Raw genomic sequence first — 19,510 nt, 5'->3', positions numbered from 1 at the left:
TCAAGTCAGAGGCATGGAATAGTCTGGCATTCCACCCACTGGAAAGCAGTACAGGCACCATTTAAATGATCTCAAAAGGCACAAGCAGGAGACACTCAACCAGTGGTTGGACAAGTTTAGGACTGCTGACATCCCACAGTTGTGTACGTATACAGATAAAGTGAATTTAAACTAGATAGGCAACTGCATATAGGAAAGACTGGTATGCATAATGCTTTTCTCTTGTTCTCATCTTTTTATTCCATAGCCAATCAGAAAATAATGACATGCCGATGCTACGCATTTAGAAATACAGAGTGAAGCAAGGGGCATGTATGTACAACAAATAAATTATTTTATCTAAAGTATTGCTCTTCTATACAGTAGTAGCAGATTAAGCATGCATATCCTAACTGTAAAACCAAGCATTCATGCTTCAGTCTGTAACACAATCCATCTGTAGGAGTCAATTCTAATACTGTCATCAGATGTGATGGGTTCAAATACCACAAGTAACAAATATATAGTAAAATAATTTACAAATATTACATAAGAATTTCAACAGACTTGGCATAAATGACCTGCTGTTAACTTAATCTGTATAATTTGACCACTCATATGTGAAATAAATGCACATTGTAAGGATTACTTTGAGCAATCATCAGTTATAGTTTGTAGTAGTTAAGAAGTATGCTTAAATGTAAAAGTAGAAATAAATTCCTTATACTGTATGTCACATATGATAGTACTAATCATCTATTTTTTTTTCTCTTACCCCAACCATTATCTCTTTTTTTTTATTTTATATGTGCGGTCCCAACATTTTCATTTCATCCATTTCTGACAATGCACAAAATGCTTTGCAGCAGTTAGAAGTGGTCCAACCACTGTGGCTCAGCCTTCCCCCACTCAACTGGCTCCTGCGCTAATACCCAGCACATCTGGGACCCAACCTGGCAGAACTGTCTCTGCTGTCCCTGCATTACCTGATTCCTCTACATTAGGTAGTATTACCCTGGCAGCTGGTGCTGTAGTACCCTCCGGGAGTATTGGTGGAGGTGGGGATTTTGTCACCCACTAGGAGTTGTCAGGCTTGGTGCAGAGGATCATACAGAGCACCATTGGTGCACACCTGTGCTAGATGGAGAGGATGCTCTCTATTACAGTCCATAGAAAAAGATGTCAAACACTCCAACAGCCATCAGAGTAAGAGGACATTAATGACAGTTCTGAAGGGGGAGAAATGGATTCTGACTGTACCCATGTTTGATGGGCATGGGCACCTGATATCCCCTACTTATTCCCAATCATGGTGTCTCCCAACCTGTTGTGTCCATCACCATCCCTGTGGCTTGTCATGTCTGTCCTGTTTGTCTGCATCCACTTCCTCACCTACCCTACTTAGCTGACCCAGAAATACCTACGTCCCTTACTCAACATTTCTCTCTTACTGAAGTAAAAATAAAAAAATGGGTACCTATCCCACAAAAAATATATATCATCCAATACATAGCTCTCCACTTCAAACAGGTGTCTTCTTGACACTCTTGATTTGCTCCAATTGGCTGTATAACATGATTGTGTTGTTGCCACCCCACTTTGTTGAGATGACAGTCCAAATTCAGCTGATATTCTATACATATGCTAATTTTACACTGTTGAAGAAGAGGATAGCTGTGATTCTTTCCTACCTCCCTCCTGCACATTCCTGTATTTCTTGACCTTTGTTCTTCCCCCTGCTTGGTCCCATTTCACCACTTTCCTACCTATTTTAACACCTTTAATCTGGTCAAAAAATCAAATCGCTCACCACAGACATAAGTTAAAACAAGTCAGTGAAGCCCTTCATTTTCTATCCTCTGTGTTTGCACAGAGTTTAGTATCATGCATCAATGCCAAGAGATGGTGAACTGCTCATCAGTGGAGTGGTTACCTCCACTCAATGCTGCTTAAACCCACTGTGCTGTGGAAATACAAAGTTACACTAGCTTTAAGAATTATTTCATTCCAATCTTATTGCTTATCTAAAATTATTAGATACACCTGGATTTGAACCCGATATCATCTGGGCTGAAAGGAAATATTTCAGTGCATTTACACCTGCTGCCATAGAGTCATGTAAACAGCAGGTGTGTTTTTTAAACTCAGTGCTGTCATAATTTTATCAGTGAAGCAGAGGCTCGTATGTGCTCATCACTTATTTATGCACAAATGGGGGAAAGCAGTATAAATGTGTATCTTGCATGTGGAAGCTCTTTGCCATTGACAGCACAAACCAGCTGCTCACTGGCATGCTATAGAAAGTGTACTTTAGCAAATATTACTTATGTTTACTGCCCATTTAGTATTCATCCCATGAAAGTACATGTAAAAACACAACCAAATGGAAGGCAGTTTTTAAGGAACTACTAAATATTTACACCATAGCCATGTGTTACCTGAATCCATGCACTTGAAACTTGGTCTCTCAATAGCTGTTCCCAAATATATCAACTACACTACAGAATTAAATAAAAATGCTTTCTTATACACCATGTACATCAATACACAGTCAGATTTTCCAGTACTTGTACTAATGTGGACACCTGTTTTTCAATCTGTCTCTTAAACTATACTTGCACATTGGAAACACAACAGCAAATACTACACTTTGCACACTCATCAATCTGGTAACATGCAGAACTTTAATATCTTGACAGTCATTCATGGCTGCACATCCATTTCATACAGGCGTCCCAACATCTTCTCTGAAATATCCAGTGATGATGTCATCCACTATAAATTATACAACAGGATTGTAAAAGTCAAGTTTGGGCTGTGGTGCTTGGATTAAGAAATGAGTTCTCTATTTGTTGCACCTATTTAGGTAGGAGGTCTAATCTCACTACAGTCATCTGGTGTGTGTATGTGTGTGTGTGTGTGTGTGTGTGTGTGTGTGTGTGTCTTTTCAGAATAGCATAACTTGTGTGTCCTTCAGTCATCAGTACAATTCCATGGCATAGTTTCATAGTTTCATAGTATAGTACTAGGCTATCTGCCCTGGGGCATTTGTAAGCCTAGCCATAGTGATGTGGCTTTTGCCACCCCATGAAATGGTACAAAAATTGTACAGAATAAATTTAGAATACTGTGCCTCTGTCTAGTAGTGACACAATGAAGGTCCCCTTATATAATAGAATTAGTTTACTGTGCCCCTGTCTAGCAGTGACACAGATGTGACCCCTGGGATAAACTTACGATCTCCCATCCACTCATCAAGATTTCTCTTGAAAAGAGTCAGTGAGGGGCTCTGCCTAATACGAACTGGGATCCTGTTCCAAAGCATGGGAAGCCTCTGGGTTATGAATCTATCCCTCCAGCATGTCCTATTCATACTTGTGCCGAGGTTTAAGTCTTTAGCTCTCGTGGTCCTGATGGATTTGGATTTTTTGAGGTGGAGCATGTCCATCAGATCCTGATTGGACATGGCCTTGTATGTCAGGCAGAGATCACCTCTGAGCAGGCGGTATGCTACTGAATAGAGCTGAAGTTTCTTTAGTCTGGCAGAATAAGACATATGTTGGAGACCCTTGATCCTCTTGGTGAGGTACTTTTGTGGTCTCTCCAGTTGTTGCAAATGCCGGGTGAGGTACATACCAAATGGGGCATTGTACTCAATCATGGGTCTGATGAGGGAGAAATATAGGGGTACAATGACATCCTTGGATCTGGATGTGAATCCCTTCATGATGAGGTGTGCAAGGTAGAATGTTTTTCTAACCACTTTGGCAACGTGGGTGTCAAATGAGAGGTCGCTGTCGACTTGGGTCCCTAGGTCTCTGATTACTTTTTCCATACTCAGTGGGTTGCTGTCTATGTGATAATTTGTGGGTACTTTGTTTTTCCCAAAGGGGATGACTATACATTTTGGCATTTAGTTTAAGGCCGTGACTCCGGCACCAGTTGTCCGTTTCTGTGAGGCCTTTTGTAGGATGTGTGTGTCTGCTGGTGTATCGACTATGGCGCCTAGTTTGCAGTCATCTGCGAACTTTGTCAGCCACAGCCCTCCCATGTTTGCTTTAACATCTGAGAAATAAATGTCGAACAAGAGGGGTCCCAGGACAGATCCCTGTGGGACACCACTTGTGACTGGCTTTGAGTCTGACATTGCTCCAGCAATTTTAACTTTATGGGTTTTGTCCTTTAGCCAGTTTGCAACCCATCTAGTGACATAAGGGTTTACTTTTAAGCTGTTGAGCTTATCTATGATGCCTGAGTGGGGTATTGTGTCGAAGGCCTTAGCCAAGTCCAGGTATGCTGTATGGACTGCTTTGCCCTCATCAATGGGCATAGTGACTGTTTTGAAAAAGTCAACCAGGTTTAAAAGGCAGGATCTGCACTTTACAAAGCCGAACTGGGTGGGGTCAAGTGTCTGTAGGTCCCCTATGTCTCTGTTTATGAGTTCCATAATGATTCTTTCCATAGCTTTGCAGACCAGGCTGGTTAAGTTTATGGGGCGGTAGTTTCCAGGGTCTGTAGAGGCACCCCCCTTGTGGAGTGGGACCACTGTTGCTGTATGCCAGTGTTCAGGTACATATCCCGAAGTAAGGCTAAGGTTAAATAGCATTTTTATGTGTGGGTTTAGCTCCTCTTGGAGTTCACGTAACATGCAACCCGGGATACCATCAGGTCCCATTGATGCTGTGTTTTTTGCTTTGTTTAGGGCGGTTCTCACTTGGACATCTGAGATGACAGGGAGATTACATTCAGCTGGGATAAGTATTTCTTCTTTTGGGGGTGAAGGAGGGGAGAAATTTGCACTGAACCTGTCAGCCAGAATGTTGGCAATATCTGTGGGTTCAGTGTATTTTATGTTGTTGTGAACCAACTCTGAGCATATCTGAGGGTTTCCGCCCAGGTTTCTAACATAGCTGAAGAAACCTTTGTGGTTATCTTTAGTGACCTTAGCGATTTTTCTCTCAAAGTTGGCCTTGGATGTTTTTATGAGAGAACGTAGTTTTCTGCTAATGTTGATCAGAGATGTCTTCCCTTCATGGGATTTTGCTCTGACGTGCAGTAGCTTCCTTCTTTTGTTATACAATTTGTTTATGGCTGAGGTCCACCAGACAGGGTGCTTACTTTTGGTGGAGAGGGACTTGGATTTGTTTGGGATTGCATGATCCATGCATTCTTGGAGATGTCCATAAAAAGCATTTGTGAAGGATTCGGCATTGTGGGATGTGGTATCCACTGGCACAGTGGGCTTAAAGGATACCATCTCAGTCTTAAGAAGAGTGAAGTCTGCTTTTGAGAAGTTTTTCACGGTGGTCTTTTGTGTTGGGGGTGGAGGTGGGATATGTACATCCAGGGTGATTAGTTTGTGGTCAGATCTCACTAGTGAGGGGTATACTTCCGGTGTGGAGCATTTTGTCCCCATGTTTGTGATGATCAGGTCTAGTATATTATCTCCCCTAGTGGGAGAGGTGACTAGTTGTTCCAGTGCATTTGAATTTATGAATTCCAGGAACCTTTGGGCTAGGGTATTAGGGCTAGAATAATGTACCCAATCTATGTTTGGGTAGTTGAAGTCTCCTAGTATGATGGTATTTTGTGATACATTCATATCCTCCAATGTCTTCAGGAAGGCTGAGTGGGGTTCTTGAGATTGGGAGGGTGGTCTGTAACATGCTACCAGTTGTATATCAGTTTTGCCTATGGTTAGTTGCACCTGTATGGTCTCTGATGATTCATGTGTTGCTACTAACCTGGAGGTGTGGGTGTCCTTGATGAATATGGACACTCCCCCTCCCTTTGTGGTTCGGCCCGGGTTTTGGGGCCGAAAAGCATGATACGAGGTATAGCCTTGTAGCACTAGGGTGCTCTCCGGAGCCTTGAACCAGGTTTCAGTTACTGCACAGACGTCGATGTTCTCCATGCTGAGGAGCGCATCAAGTGCCTGCATCTTGAGATTTAGACTTCTGGCGTTGAGCAGCATTACCCTTAGTTTTTTCCATTTTTGTTTTCTAAGGAGGTGGGTTTGTCTTTTGAGCCTTGCCTAATAAAGGCACTATGGGGGTGGCAAGAGCCTTAGCCAATATCCGGAAGCCCAGTGGTGACGGGTGTAAGCCATCCCTTGCGAAGCAGCGTGGCTTGTCCAACATGTCATCCCAGGCAGACAGATATTGGATCCCCTTAGAATGACACCAGTACTTGAGCCAATTGTTAAAGCTGATCATCTTGTCTTTGTATTGTGGTATCATTGTTGGTGAGGGCAGGATGCTGCTCCGGGTCAGGGTCATACCAGCTTGGGCTACATAATCGGAGAGCTCCTCTATGTCTCTTTTCATGTAGTCCAGGGAGGTACGTCTCAGGTCATTCACACCAGCATGGACAATGACGGAGTCATATTTGTATTTGCTTTGGAGTGACCTGAGTGCATGTGTTATGTGGTGGATCCTAGCTCCCGATAGACAGCTCACAATCACCTTCTCCTTGTTCAGCCTGGTCAGCGGGACATCAGTGTGTCTGACTATAGAGTCACCTATTACTAGTGTATCAGGCAAGGTGTTTGGCCTTAAGGGCTGTGATTGGTTGACACACTGATTTATTGAAGTATGTGTTGCATGTGCTTTGTTTTGAGGTGGTGGATTTTTGGATGTCTGCTTTGGGAGCCTCTGTTGTTTTGGTAAGTTTTTTATTAGAGCCTCCGAGTATGTCTTTGTGTTTTTATGTGTTTGGTTTGCAGTTGTGGTAGGTATATGTGGGACTGGGATTGTTGTGTGTGTGATTGCCATCTCCTCCTGTCTGGTCATGCCAGCCCTGAGTTGAGAGAGTTCAGCCTCCAGTTTGGCTATATAGTTGCATCTCTCACATGTATTTGTGTTTGTTGGGAGGAGGAGTTGGTTGTCTGTGTACATGAGACAATTGTAGCATTGTCTCAAGATACCCAGATTGACCAGCTGAATTGGAGACGACGCCAGTAATCTACCACTCGACATGCTAGAACAGTATAAGGGAGTGCTGTACCTTTAAGGGAAGTGGAAATTCACAGGGGTGGTAAGTAGATGTAGTGCTTTACTTAGTACGAGAGTGCTTACTTAGTAGAGAAGTATTGAGAACAAGTGCTAGGCTTATAATATAGTGAGTAGTCTGGTTATACTAAGAGCAGAGCTTCCTTAAGGGAAAATTTGAAGAGCAGACTTGGCGGAGCCAGAAAAAGTTTAACCTTGTTTAGCCGGCACTGTGCTATGCGCACAACCGCGCAAAGCCGTGCAAACGCGGATTTTAAACAGTGAACTACAAAAGACCTAGAAATGGTCCAGAACAACCAATTACTACAGCTTCTTGTGCTGAGGTCACTTCCTACAGGGACAGGTAGGCTGCTCAAGGCTCCCCACTCCCACTGGTGAGCAAAGAAACTTTCTTCTATCCAAGTAAGGTAATGGACAACACAGGAACTACACCACAGCCCAGAATACAGCAATGCCTGTAAACTGGTCTAAACTAGTCGAGGAAGGTGGGAAAACAAGGATTATTTTTTGTTTTTTTTTTTTGGTAGAAACACACAGAAAATGCAGAAACAGTGATAAATTAGTTACACAGGCTAGCACACTTTAGTGGGCAGCCTCCACAGTTAAATTAAACAAACAAACAACAAACTTTCGATCAAATTCAACTAAAATGTAACTTTAAGTGCAGATTTTAAAATAATGCAGCAAACAGTTAAAAACAGTTCAAGCTAGTTCAGGGTAAGCTACAGAAGCTATTCCAAGTGAAAAAAAAGCAAAGATACTTAAATCCAGAAAGTAGTCGCTTTTCTGAGTTCCCTGCTGCTAGGACCACTCTGCAGACCCATGAGGAGCTTGTCTGAGCAGTATAGCCAGAAAAAAATGCCCAGAGGCGGATTTTAAACAGTGAACTACAAAAGAGCTAGAAATGGTCCAAAACAACCAATTACTACAGCTTCTTGTGCTGAGGTCACTTCCTACAGGGACAGGTAGGCTGCTCAAGGCTCCCCACTCCCACTGGTGAGCAAAGAAACTTCCTTCTATCCAAGTAAGGTAATGGACAACACAGGAACTACACCACAGCCCAGAATACAGCAATGCCTGTAAACTGGTCTAAACTAGTCGAGGAAGGCGGGAAAACAAGGATTTTTTTTGTTTTTTTGTACCAGTACTTTGACAGTTGGACATGCCTACACATCCAGTTAATGCAGGCCTCACAACATATTTTCTCCAACATCCAGTGATGATGTCATCAACTATAAATTGTACTGCAGCCTTGTATAAATCAAACTTGTGCTGTGGTGCTTGTGTTAAGCATGGAGTTTTCAAGTTGGTGCACTTAGGTAGAGACTCTAATCTCATTGCAGGCAACTGTTGAGTGGTGCTGTGTATTGTTCAGTCATCAGTACAATCCCATGGAGTACCAATATTTTGACAGTTGTACATGCTTACAGATCAATTTAATGCATGCCTCACAACATCTTCTTTCAAACATTCAGTGATGGTGCATCCACTATAAATTGCCCTGAAATACTGTAAAGGTCAGACTTGTGCTATGGTGCATGCATTAAGTACTGAGTTTTCTAGCTGGTGTGCTTAGGTAGGGGTTTTAATTTCATTGCAGTCAACTGGTGAGTGTGGGTGTCTAGTCAGAAGAGCATAACTGTGTATCCTTCAGTCATATGTAAAATCTCATGGAGTACCAATATTTTGACAGTTGTACATGCCTACACACCTTTTTAATGAAGGCCTTATATCTTCTATCAAACATCCAGTGATGTTGTCATCCACTATAAATTGTCCTGCAGCATTGCAAAAGTCAGACTTGTGCCTTGGTGCCTTTGTTAAATAGGGAGCTCCCTAGCTGGTGTACTTAGTTAGATAGGGCTTCTAATCTCCCTCAAGTCAACTGGTGTGTGTTTGTTCAGCTGGCTCACATTTAAGAGACCATTTTACTCCTGCACGTGAGACATTGTTATTACCATCCTGCTCTCACCAGACACTGCTGATGTCATCACTTATAAAGTGTTGTCTGACACTCTCTAAGTCAGACTTATGCTGTGTCACTTGCTTTAAATACTGAGTTCAGTAGTTGGTGTACTTAGTTAGGTAGTTGTTCTCTTCTCACTGTAGCCAACTGTGTGCATGTGTGCTCACTTGTTTAACATTCAAGAGACTACTTTAATCCTTCATGTGGGACACTGTTATTATCATCTTCTTTTCACCAGAATCTGCTGAAGTCATCAGCTATAAAGTGTTGTCCAACACTATAAAAGCCAAACTTGTTCTGTGGCACTTGCATTAAGTGCTGCACTCTAAATAGGTAGGGGCTCTATTCTCACTGCAGTCAACTTTGTGTACTTTGAACAATCACTATGGGGACAAATTTAGAATGAAATGTGAGTCCACAGTTATGTCAAACCCTCCTCTGAACACCTTGTTGTCACATACAATGATTATGTTATCATGTATAACATGCGCTCCGGTAGTATTCAAGACAAGCCTTTGCTGTGGCAGTAACATCAACTACTGTGTTTTTAAGCTACTTTATCTACACATATAGGTGTTTTAATGTGACAGCAGACAACATGCATGCCCATACATACAATTATCACTTTTGAGACAATTTTACAGGATGTGACTCTACATCCATGCCCTACACTCCTCCCAGTATGTTCTCCACAGCTTACAATGATGCTATCATACTCCATAAAGTGCAATGTGATAGTATTACAGTCAGACATATGTGGTGTTGCTACGGTGATATTGCATGGCATTCATATTCTATACCTACATATGTGTAATGTTCAAATCAAGCCTAGTCTACTGCTGTGTGTGCATGTTTGGTGATTCATTATGGTCATTGTATGATCTTTGGAATCACTGTTATTTCACTACCACTTGGGGTAGCTAACACGTAGCCCCATGCATCCTCCTTTTTCCTCTGGCCGTAATAACCTTCCTGGAGAGGAGTAGTAGATGTCCTCATGTCAAATATGCATACACACATCATAAAGCAGAGTCCTTCCATGAGCCTCTGGAAGCCATCTCCAGACCACTGCATGTGTGATTGCTAATTTTGTCATGGTGTGGTGCACATGTCCCATATGGACAGAGGCAGGATGTAATGCAATCTAATAAATATACACATATGCACAATAGTCTTACTATCTTTCATGATATAGATATAGGAATTTATTTTACATGGTGTAATAATGGCTAGAATTTCATGTGATGTTGGCCATTAGCCTAATAATGTCCTATAACCTTATGAACAGTTGACATGTCAATGTTGCTGTCATTGACATGTACTAAATTAAGGTGTGGATGCACAGTATGGCTACAAGAGGGTATTACAATCTGTGGTGTGAGCTAATGTATTGATAGCTATTGCTGCCATTGCATCACATGCTCCTTCTATAACAATTGTTGTAATATGCCCCCTGAGAACTGTTGACATTGTATGATACACTTGTATGTAGATTGTTGTCGTATCAGGACATGTGTTGTAGTGGAGCAGATGAACCATCTACACAGTTCACATTCTGCCATCACAGTGAAACTTGCAGTATGGCACAGGTGGGCATGTGTCTACATACTATCATTACATGCTCTGTGACAGACATCCATATAAATCCATGTTGATTACATGATCACATAAGTCTTGTGTCATACACATATTTTTATGCTGTAATATCACAGTCAATGTATCACATGGTTTGATTCAATTACAACCTTGTGGAATTCATCATATGTGTAGTTGTGTTGCTATACACAAGGATTACTGAGCTGGTCAGCAGCACCATTGTGTGACTATTAGCATTTCTGTCAGGAAATGTTCTGCATGAGCACACAAACATGTGATCTCTAATGTGTCTTGATATGGCATCAAGCCACTCAAACACAGCTTGCAAATGAAACATATATAAGCATATAGGCATATGTTGTCCAGTTGATGTAACTGCGTGACATTTGTACAGTTGTATGACAAAGTGCATAGCACCAGTGTGTAGAATGTGCTTAGTGACCAAGGTTGTATTTGTAGGTCTTTCACAAATCATTTATTCCTATAAATGTAAAATGTTAAGTGGAATACATAAGTAAGCACAGATCTGTATGTGGATTTCACTAGACATACCCAACCAGAGTAAATAGACAATCTGCTAGCTGACAGTTTGTCTCACACATCACCCCCCTGTCACCATTGGCCAAAGTATACATGCAAACATTACTCAGTTTCCATTCAAGGAGGGCAGCTCATCTGTGCAGTCTCTGCAGCTAATAACACAGAATCACTGGGCCCTGACAACATCACAAGTTGCAAATAGTGTGACATGGACCTACCAGACACAGTTGGATCCATACTTCAACACATCATCCGGATGGACTATGTTCACATAGAAGGGTATACATTAACATGCATCCTTCTCACTGGGAGGGAACATCACCTGATACATGCATGTATGGACACATTCTGAGTCTCCTCATCTGTGACATACACCAACAAGTCATCATTCACCTTTTCTAAAAGGACACAGGTAATATCCTGCCTGTGTGCAAAAGACATGCCTGATTTGTTCTGTCTACATCATGACAGTTACATCTGTTCACTGTCCTCAAGATGGTCAACAAGGGCATGCATGATGGCAACACTATCATTCTGCATAACGTGATCTGGACAAGGCACTTGACACAAATCCACACTGACGTATTACTGAGAAACTGTCACAAGTGGCCATAAACACCTATATCACCAAGTAAATAGAGCACTGGATCATATATGTGACAGATAAATATGTTGAAGTGTGTGAAGTGACTTGTATCCAGAGTCTAGTGATCATGCCCTTACCTCAGGGCTTTCTGTTGGGCCCTTTCCTGTTCAAGATTTAAGTCTCAGATGTCAAGAATGACTTACACATCCTTTGTCCAAACAGTTTTGTGGAGGACTGCAGATTGTGGACAATTACTGAATCCAAGTGGGATGTTAGTATATTATAGACAGTATCAACACACACAAAGGATTGATGCCACAGCAAAGAAGACACATGAGATGAAAAAAAATATTGGAGGTTTAGTTATGTTATAAAAGCAAATACAGACGCTAATTATAATATGGACAGCATACCCCTATGAGCAGACCAAGTGGTGATTTATAGGATCATAGGAAGTTAGTAGACTATTGACCCTGAGGCCCTTACAAGCCTAGCCAAGAATTTAGCCCATGTTATGACAATTCAGAACCTGATTCCGCTGTCCAGCAGGGATACAGGTTGAATCCCAGGGGTGTATTTCCGTTCCCCATCCAGTTATCCAGGTTGCACTTAAAAATAGTTAATGTGGTACTCTGCTTATAGTGGAGAGGGAGTCTATTCCACAGAAGGGGGATTCTCTGGGATACAAATCTGTCCCGCAAACAAGTCCTATTGATGTCACATACCAGGTTGAGGTCACACGTGTGGGTTACTTGAGTGGAGCTTGACTCGCAGATATGCAGCAGTCCCATCAAGATGGGGTCTGAGATTGCTTTGTATGCTAGATAGAGGTCATCTCTGAGGAGTTCTATGAGACTGAGTAGAGGGACAAGGTTTTTAGCCTATCTGTCTAGGGTATATGTTTGAGGCCCTGGATTCTCCTGGTGAGAAACCTCTGTGATCTCTCCAGCTGCTGCATGTGCTTTGTGAGGTACATGTCAAGAGGAGTCATTGTACTAAATAATGAGTCTTATAAGGGAAGAATACAGGGATATTATGATCTCCTTGCCCCTGGATGAGATACCCTAACTAATGAGGTGGGCCATGTAGAAAGCATTCCATACAATGGAGGCAATATGGTGGTCAAAACCAGTTGGCAGTTTGCTATCAACCTGGGTGCTCAAATCTCTCACAACCAATTGTGTGTTTAAAACCTTGCTATTAATGTGATAATTTGTAGGGATGTCATGCTCCCCCAAGGGGATGATGATGCATTGTTTGGCATTCAGTTTGAGGCCATGTTTCTGCCAACAGTCATTTGTTTGGGTGAGACCGTCTTGGAGGATGTCCACATCACTAGGGGAATTTATGACAATGGCCAGTTTGCAGTCATCTGCAGATTTTGTCAGTCATAGCCCACTGGGTTTGGTCTACACCTCAGAAAAGTATATCCTAAACAGCAGTGGCCCCAAGACTAATCCCTGGGGTACACTGCTCATTACAGGTCTTCTGCTTGAGGTGGCTTCCACTATTTTAACTAGGTGGGTTCTATCAGTGAGTCAGTTTGCTACCCATCTAGTAACATTTTATTTTATTTTATTTATTTTTTATTTAACATTTGCTGACCGGGAAAGTCCGACTAGGTTCCACAGAGCCTGTTTTCAGCAGAGGCCCGGGGAGAAATGCTCCAGATGCATGTCTTTGGAATGTGGGAGGAAAGCGGAGTACCCGGAGGAAACCCACGCGAACACAGGGAGAACATGCAAACTCCACACAGAAGGCACCCCAGCCGAGAATCGCACCAGAGAACCTCTTGCTGTGAGGCGACAATGTTAACCGCTGCACCACTGTGCCACCCAAAACTAATGGAACATTAGCAGATCTGAGTGCTTCCTTTGAGGTTGCAGACATATGTGAACATGTGGATTGATGCCTAGTTGAGAGAGTTTATCTATTATACCTAAGTGGGGAATAGTATCAAAGTATTTGGTCAGGTCAAGGTAGGTAGTGTGCACTGTCTTCCCCTCGTCCATGGCTTTGGTGACTGTCTCAAAGAAGTCGTCCAAATCTAACACACATGACTTCTCCTTGACAAAACCAAACTGTATGGGACTGAGTGTTTGAAGTTTGCCAATGTCCTTGTTAATGAGATCCATGATAATCCATTCCATGGCCTTGCAGATCAGGCTAGTTAGGCTGATAAGTCTATAATTTCCTGGATCAGTGGTCCCTCCACCTTTGTGCAAAGGGATGACAGTGGCTGTCCTCCACTCCACTGGGACAAAGCTGGTACTCAGGCTTTGGTTAAATAGGTGCCTTATAGCGCTACAAGTTCCTGCCTGAGTTCATGTAGGATGCAGTATGGGATGTTATCGGGTCCCATGGAGGATGTATATTTTGCCTTTGAGAAGGCGTTGATGACTTTCTCCCTAGAGATAAGCAGAGGGGGCAGGTGCTGGGGATGTCCTGATTTAATGATGCGGGGGACAGAGGGGTGAAGTTTTTACTGAACCTGTCTGTCAGCAGGTTGGCTTTATCTACGACATTTGTGTATGTGATGTCTTTAACCACCAGTTCTGAGCAGATCTGAGTGCTTCCTTTGAGGTTGCAGACATATGTGAAGAAGGCCTTATGACTGTATTTAGTAGATGTGTCCAGTTTGGACTCGAAGTTTGCTTTGGAGGATTTCAGTAGTGCACTTATTTGCTTGTTCAGGCTAAGAAGAGATTACTTCCAATTAGTTACCTGCTCTTTCATAGCAATTTTTGCCTTTTATTATAGGGTTTATTTATTACAGATGTCCATCAGACAAATGTACTCTTCCTTGAGGAGGAGGATTTTGTCCTGCTGAGTATTCCCACTTCCATGCAGCTCTATAAATGCTCATATAGTACTTTGGCATAGGTTTGGACATATGTACCAGTTACTATGGAGGGAGAGGGGGCTGTGACTCTGTTTGTACCTTCCTCAGGAGGTTGTAATCAGCTTTGGAGAAGTTTTTTTTTTTTTTTACCTTGGGGGAGGGGGGCAGGGGAGATGGTGACTTCAAAAGTGACCGCTTTGTGGTGGGGATATTACCAGGGAGGATGACACTGTATGGATGCTGCAATGATTACTCATGTTGGCTAATACCAAGTCCAAGACATTATCTACTCTTGAAGGGTTGTCGACCAGCTGGTCCAAGACATTTGCATTGACAAAATCAATGATTCTCTGGGCATTTGTGTTTTGGCATGTGTAGTTCTTCCAATCTATGGTTGGATAGTTAAATTCACCCAGGATCAGGGTAAAGGGTTGAATCTTGACAGATTTGAAGAGGTCCAGATAGATGGAGTGGGGATCTTGAGTCAAAGTTGGGGGCCTGTAGCTAGCTATGATTTCAATAGGGATTTTGTCAATGGTTAGCTGCACCTGGAGTGTCTCCTGTGCATCATACTGTCTGACCAGCCTGGAGGTGTGTATGTCTTTAATATATATTGCAACTCCACTGTTTTTTGCTTTGCTGCCCACGGTTTGGGGACTGAATGTATGATAGGATAAGTAACCTTGTATGGCTGGGGTGCTATCTGCAGCTTTGAATGAGGTTTTTGTGACTGCACAAATGTCAGCATCTTCCAGAGTTAAGAATGTTTGCAATGCAGGCAGTTTTATGTTTACACTCCTAGTGTTTAGCAGCATGACCTTTAATTTGTGTTTTGATGAAATTTTCATGCTCGTAGTTTTGACATCATGACATTGCCTAAAAAAGGGCACTATGAGGGTGGCAAGAGCCTTTGCCAGAAGCTCGAAGCCTTGACCTGCTTTCTTAGGTAGATGGTATGCAGAACATCTGCCAGTATGTGCCCACAGTAGTGACTACTCTCTTGTATGTAACGGAGCTCCTGAGTATGTGCGGAACATCTACATCAAAGCGCATTATAGTTCCATAGTTCTCAGCCCTCATCACACCAATAACTGAGTACAGTCCACACTTTTTCATGTACCTCCCAACACGTCTTCCTGGCATGAGTTACTCAACTGTCCCACATTTGCCACAGTGAGTTCTCACATATCTAATAGGCCATACCTAAGTATTCTTGTTGTTGCATCAACATTAATGGTTGATGGTGCAGAACCCCAATCAAGGTGTTATACAACATACATTTCTGATATGTGTCCCTGAAATGCACACAGTACATACATAGCTGATTGACAACATTGATGGCATGGGCTACATTCATGACAGAGTGGATTGTAACATATATATGGCATGCACACCCATCATCTAGCCAGGATAATCTCAAAGACAGGTATAACAGTCTCCTGCATTACACCTCCAGCAAATGTTGAAGTTTGAGGAAGGTGTGCTTGATTCCCCTCATAGATTGCTGACAACTCATCATAGTTTTACATGTGAGTTCTTGCAGAACCATCTATGATCACTCACAACCACATAAATTATGTCAAAGACATGGGATTACTGGTGGTATTATTCTGATATTGTCTATGATTGTGCATGCCTCTTTCTACTGTTGTCCATTAGCCTGTTATTATCTGCCCTGCTTGATTGGGACCTGTGCTGACATTACATTCATATTCAGACAATTCATTTTGCACAGCTTCATAATATGTACCTAATCTCTATTGTATATACCATCCCTGATAGATGTCCTCTCCATTGTTCATGTCAGTATATCAAAATAATCTTGTCCACTGATATGTCAGCTTGTGTGACAGTCACATAATATGCAATAACTGTGCAGTCTGTACTTTATCATGTCGAGTTTTGAATAATGTTCATGGCACCATTGTCTTCACTGACATGCCCTCATCTGCTGTACATTACAATGTGTCACCTGTCCTCTTCCACTGTACTCATTCCTACAATTCATCTGTGTGTCTCTTTCCAATGCACACACTTCCAATGACTATTTATTTATAATGCAGTGTGTGCAGCCTTACTGATCATTTATAAAACTTTTATTCAGTATGCCTGAAACAGGTTTCCATATTACTCTGCACAGTGTATACTTTCATGTAATGTGTCCAGTTTGAGTGAATCAAAAGTATCCTCCATTTGTAATTCATTCATTATTATTTGCCTTTTTCTTCTATGAGCACTCGACAGATAAGCTTAACGTTTTTTTTTCTCCAAGTTTCTTCAATAATCCTTGCTTCAGCAATGACAGGTAAGCATTTTCCTACTACATTAATGTTCTCTCTTTCCAAAGTAAGGCTGAAGGTTTAGGCAAATATGAAAATGATACACTGGAGTATTGCAAACAGCAGCAATTATAGCAGCTGTATTAATTGTAGACAGGCGATTTGCATGCATAGTGTTGACAGGAGTTTGGCTAAATGAACATTTTTTTAAACTTCCACAACTAAAATGCAATAAAATAAACATAACTAGGGTTAAAATGAAAAAAAAAAAAAACAATCCCCCAGATTCTGCATGCCTTGCACGGCATGCAGGATTAGTGCATCTAGCAGGCAATATGTCTGCCGTGCGATCCAGGAACAGCCTTCAGGGGCATGCACAAATGCTCCTGCACTAGTCCTGCACGGACTAAGCCCCTGTATGCAAATCACCCCATTTACAGGAGAAATCCATGCAAATGAGGTGAATATGTGATCCAGGAAGCTAGAAACCGACCGTGCTGGACTAGTGCAATCTGTAAAAATGTACTAGGTTAGTAACTGAGTACATTTCTGCAAAATCCAAAATGGAGCTGTGACAGCTCCAAATAAAGGCTGCATATCAGTAAGGGAACATGCCAATGGCCAAGTATAAGGCCATTGGCATTGCAAACACTGTAAAAAATTAAAAAATCAACTTTTATTTTTTTTAGCCGATCTCGGCTGTTTAAGCATAGGGCAGTGGGGCGCAAACAGGATCGGGGGGAAAATAATAAAACAAACCTAAAATAAGCATTCTAACTAAAATCACTATTCTGCCATGAAAGTCAATGGCAGGCAGAAAACAACATGACCAGTGAGTAGTGGTTGCTAAGGGGGGAGACTCAGTGTGAGACATGTAACTATGCATTAGCAGGCAACCCTATGCAAATGAGGGGAATGATAGTTTTCCCCAGCATGCTAGTCAGGTCCCAACAGTATAAGAGTAGGAATAGTTTGGTGCAAGCCCAGGAGTTAGCTGGGTGTGTGTCAAGCATAGTGTAAGTGGATTGAAGCCCTGTGGCTCAGGTTAGATCCTAGCTTAGCACAGCTAAGCAAGGGCTTGTGTCTGACTCTGCCTAGCAATCTTTACATTGCCTAAGTGGGTGTGCACACTGCGCACTGGGTTTTAAAGGTTTTAAAAAAAGTTAAACCAGGAAATAGCAGCTCTGTGCACATTTGAGCACCGTGTTTGCACAGTGCAGCCCTGAGCTTAAACAGGAATGCAATGGGAAGGGAAAACGGCAGTAGGAAGGTAATCTAGGAGAACTAGCATTGCTGGCAGGTGAAATCTATCAGAATCAGCCAATTACACAGGCAGCAGATCAGCCCTTCCCAGAACACTACTATAAACTATGCAAACACATTCCCCTCTGGTTTCTCCCACACTGTACACCACCGTTGTAAACAAGCGGGGAACTTTTAACACTCAAAACAACAAAATGATAGGGGCTGCAATAGCTATCATACAACAACTTGTGGAAGAGGCTGAGGGTGGTGAGGATGTGAATGCTGTTGACCAACCCACAGTGAGGAGACAGAGAAGAGTGTACAGACCCAGGGTAACCTACCAGAGGCTACATGAGCTGGTGATATTGGAGAGCTATAGGGTGGACAGGGACCTCCTACAACAAATTGTTGAACTGTGCCAGCCATGCCTGACACACAGAAATAACAGAGCAGAATCCATCCCAGTGGATACCAAGGTATGTGTAGGCATAAGAATACTAGCTACAGGTACCTTCCAAAGGCCAACTGGGGATATGATGCAGATCTCACAGGCATCAGCATACAGGGTACTCCACCAGTTCCTGCATGCATGTCAGCACATGTCGGTGAGTACGTATATTTCCCCAACACCCATGAGGCATTGGCCAGCAATATGCAACTGTTCCACCAAATATCAGAATAGCCTGAGGAAGTGGGTGCCATAGACTGCATGCACATACACATCAAAGCACCACCTGGTGAGCGGGGTAGGATCTACATCAACCTCAAGGACTTCCCCTCCATCAACTGCCATGTCATGTGCGATGCCCGGGGCATAATAATGAATGCGTGTGCTGGCTGCCCTGGAAGCTATCACGATTCCCACATCTGGCATCTGATGCAGCTGTACCAGAGGGTTTACTATTAAAATGTCGAACGGCACTACGCTGACTGTACTATAGTCGAACATGGAAGTTCGAAAATAGTAATGTCGACGTCAAAAAAACAATCTAGGAATGGTTTTAACATGGGTCGAGGTAGGTGTTCAGTATTATTCAGAACTATAAACATCTCCCCTACCTCAACCCATGTTAAAACACAGTCCTAAATTGTTTTTTTGTCGTCGACATTACTATTTTCGAACTTCCGTGTTCGACTATAGTACAGTCGATGTAGTGCCGTTCGACATTTCAATAGTAAACCGTACCAGAGATTTGCCAATGGGGACATCCCTCACAGTCACCTAGTGGGGGATGCTGGATACGCACTGGTGCCGTGGCTGATGACACCCATCATAAATGCACACACACCCGAACAAGAACTCCATAATGAGGCACATGTGCAGACCAGAATTATAATAGAGCATGTGTTTGGGATGCTCAAGTCATGGTTCCAGTGCCTGGAAACATCTGGTGGAGCCTTGCAGTACTCCCCAGCTACATGTACACAAATTGTTATCTCATGTGCCATGCTACACATTATGATCCT

Source organism: Protopterus annectens, chromosome 3.part0 (genome assembly GCF_019279795.1).
Source record: "Protopterus annectens isolate FY-2018-M chromosome 3.part0, PAN1.0, whole genome shotgun sequence".
In the NCBI taxonomy this organism is placed as follows: Eukaryota; Metazoa; Chordata; order Ceratodontiformes; family Protopteridae; genus Protopterus; species Protopterus annectens.
Note: the sequence above shows the minus strand (reverse complement) of the source record.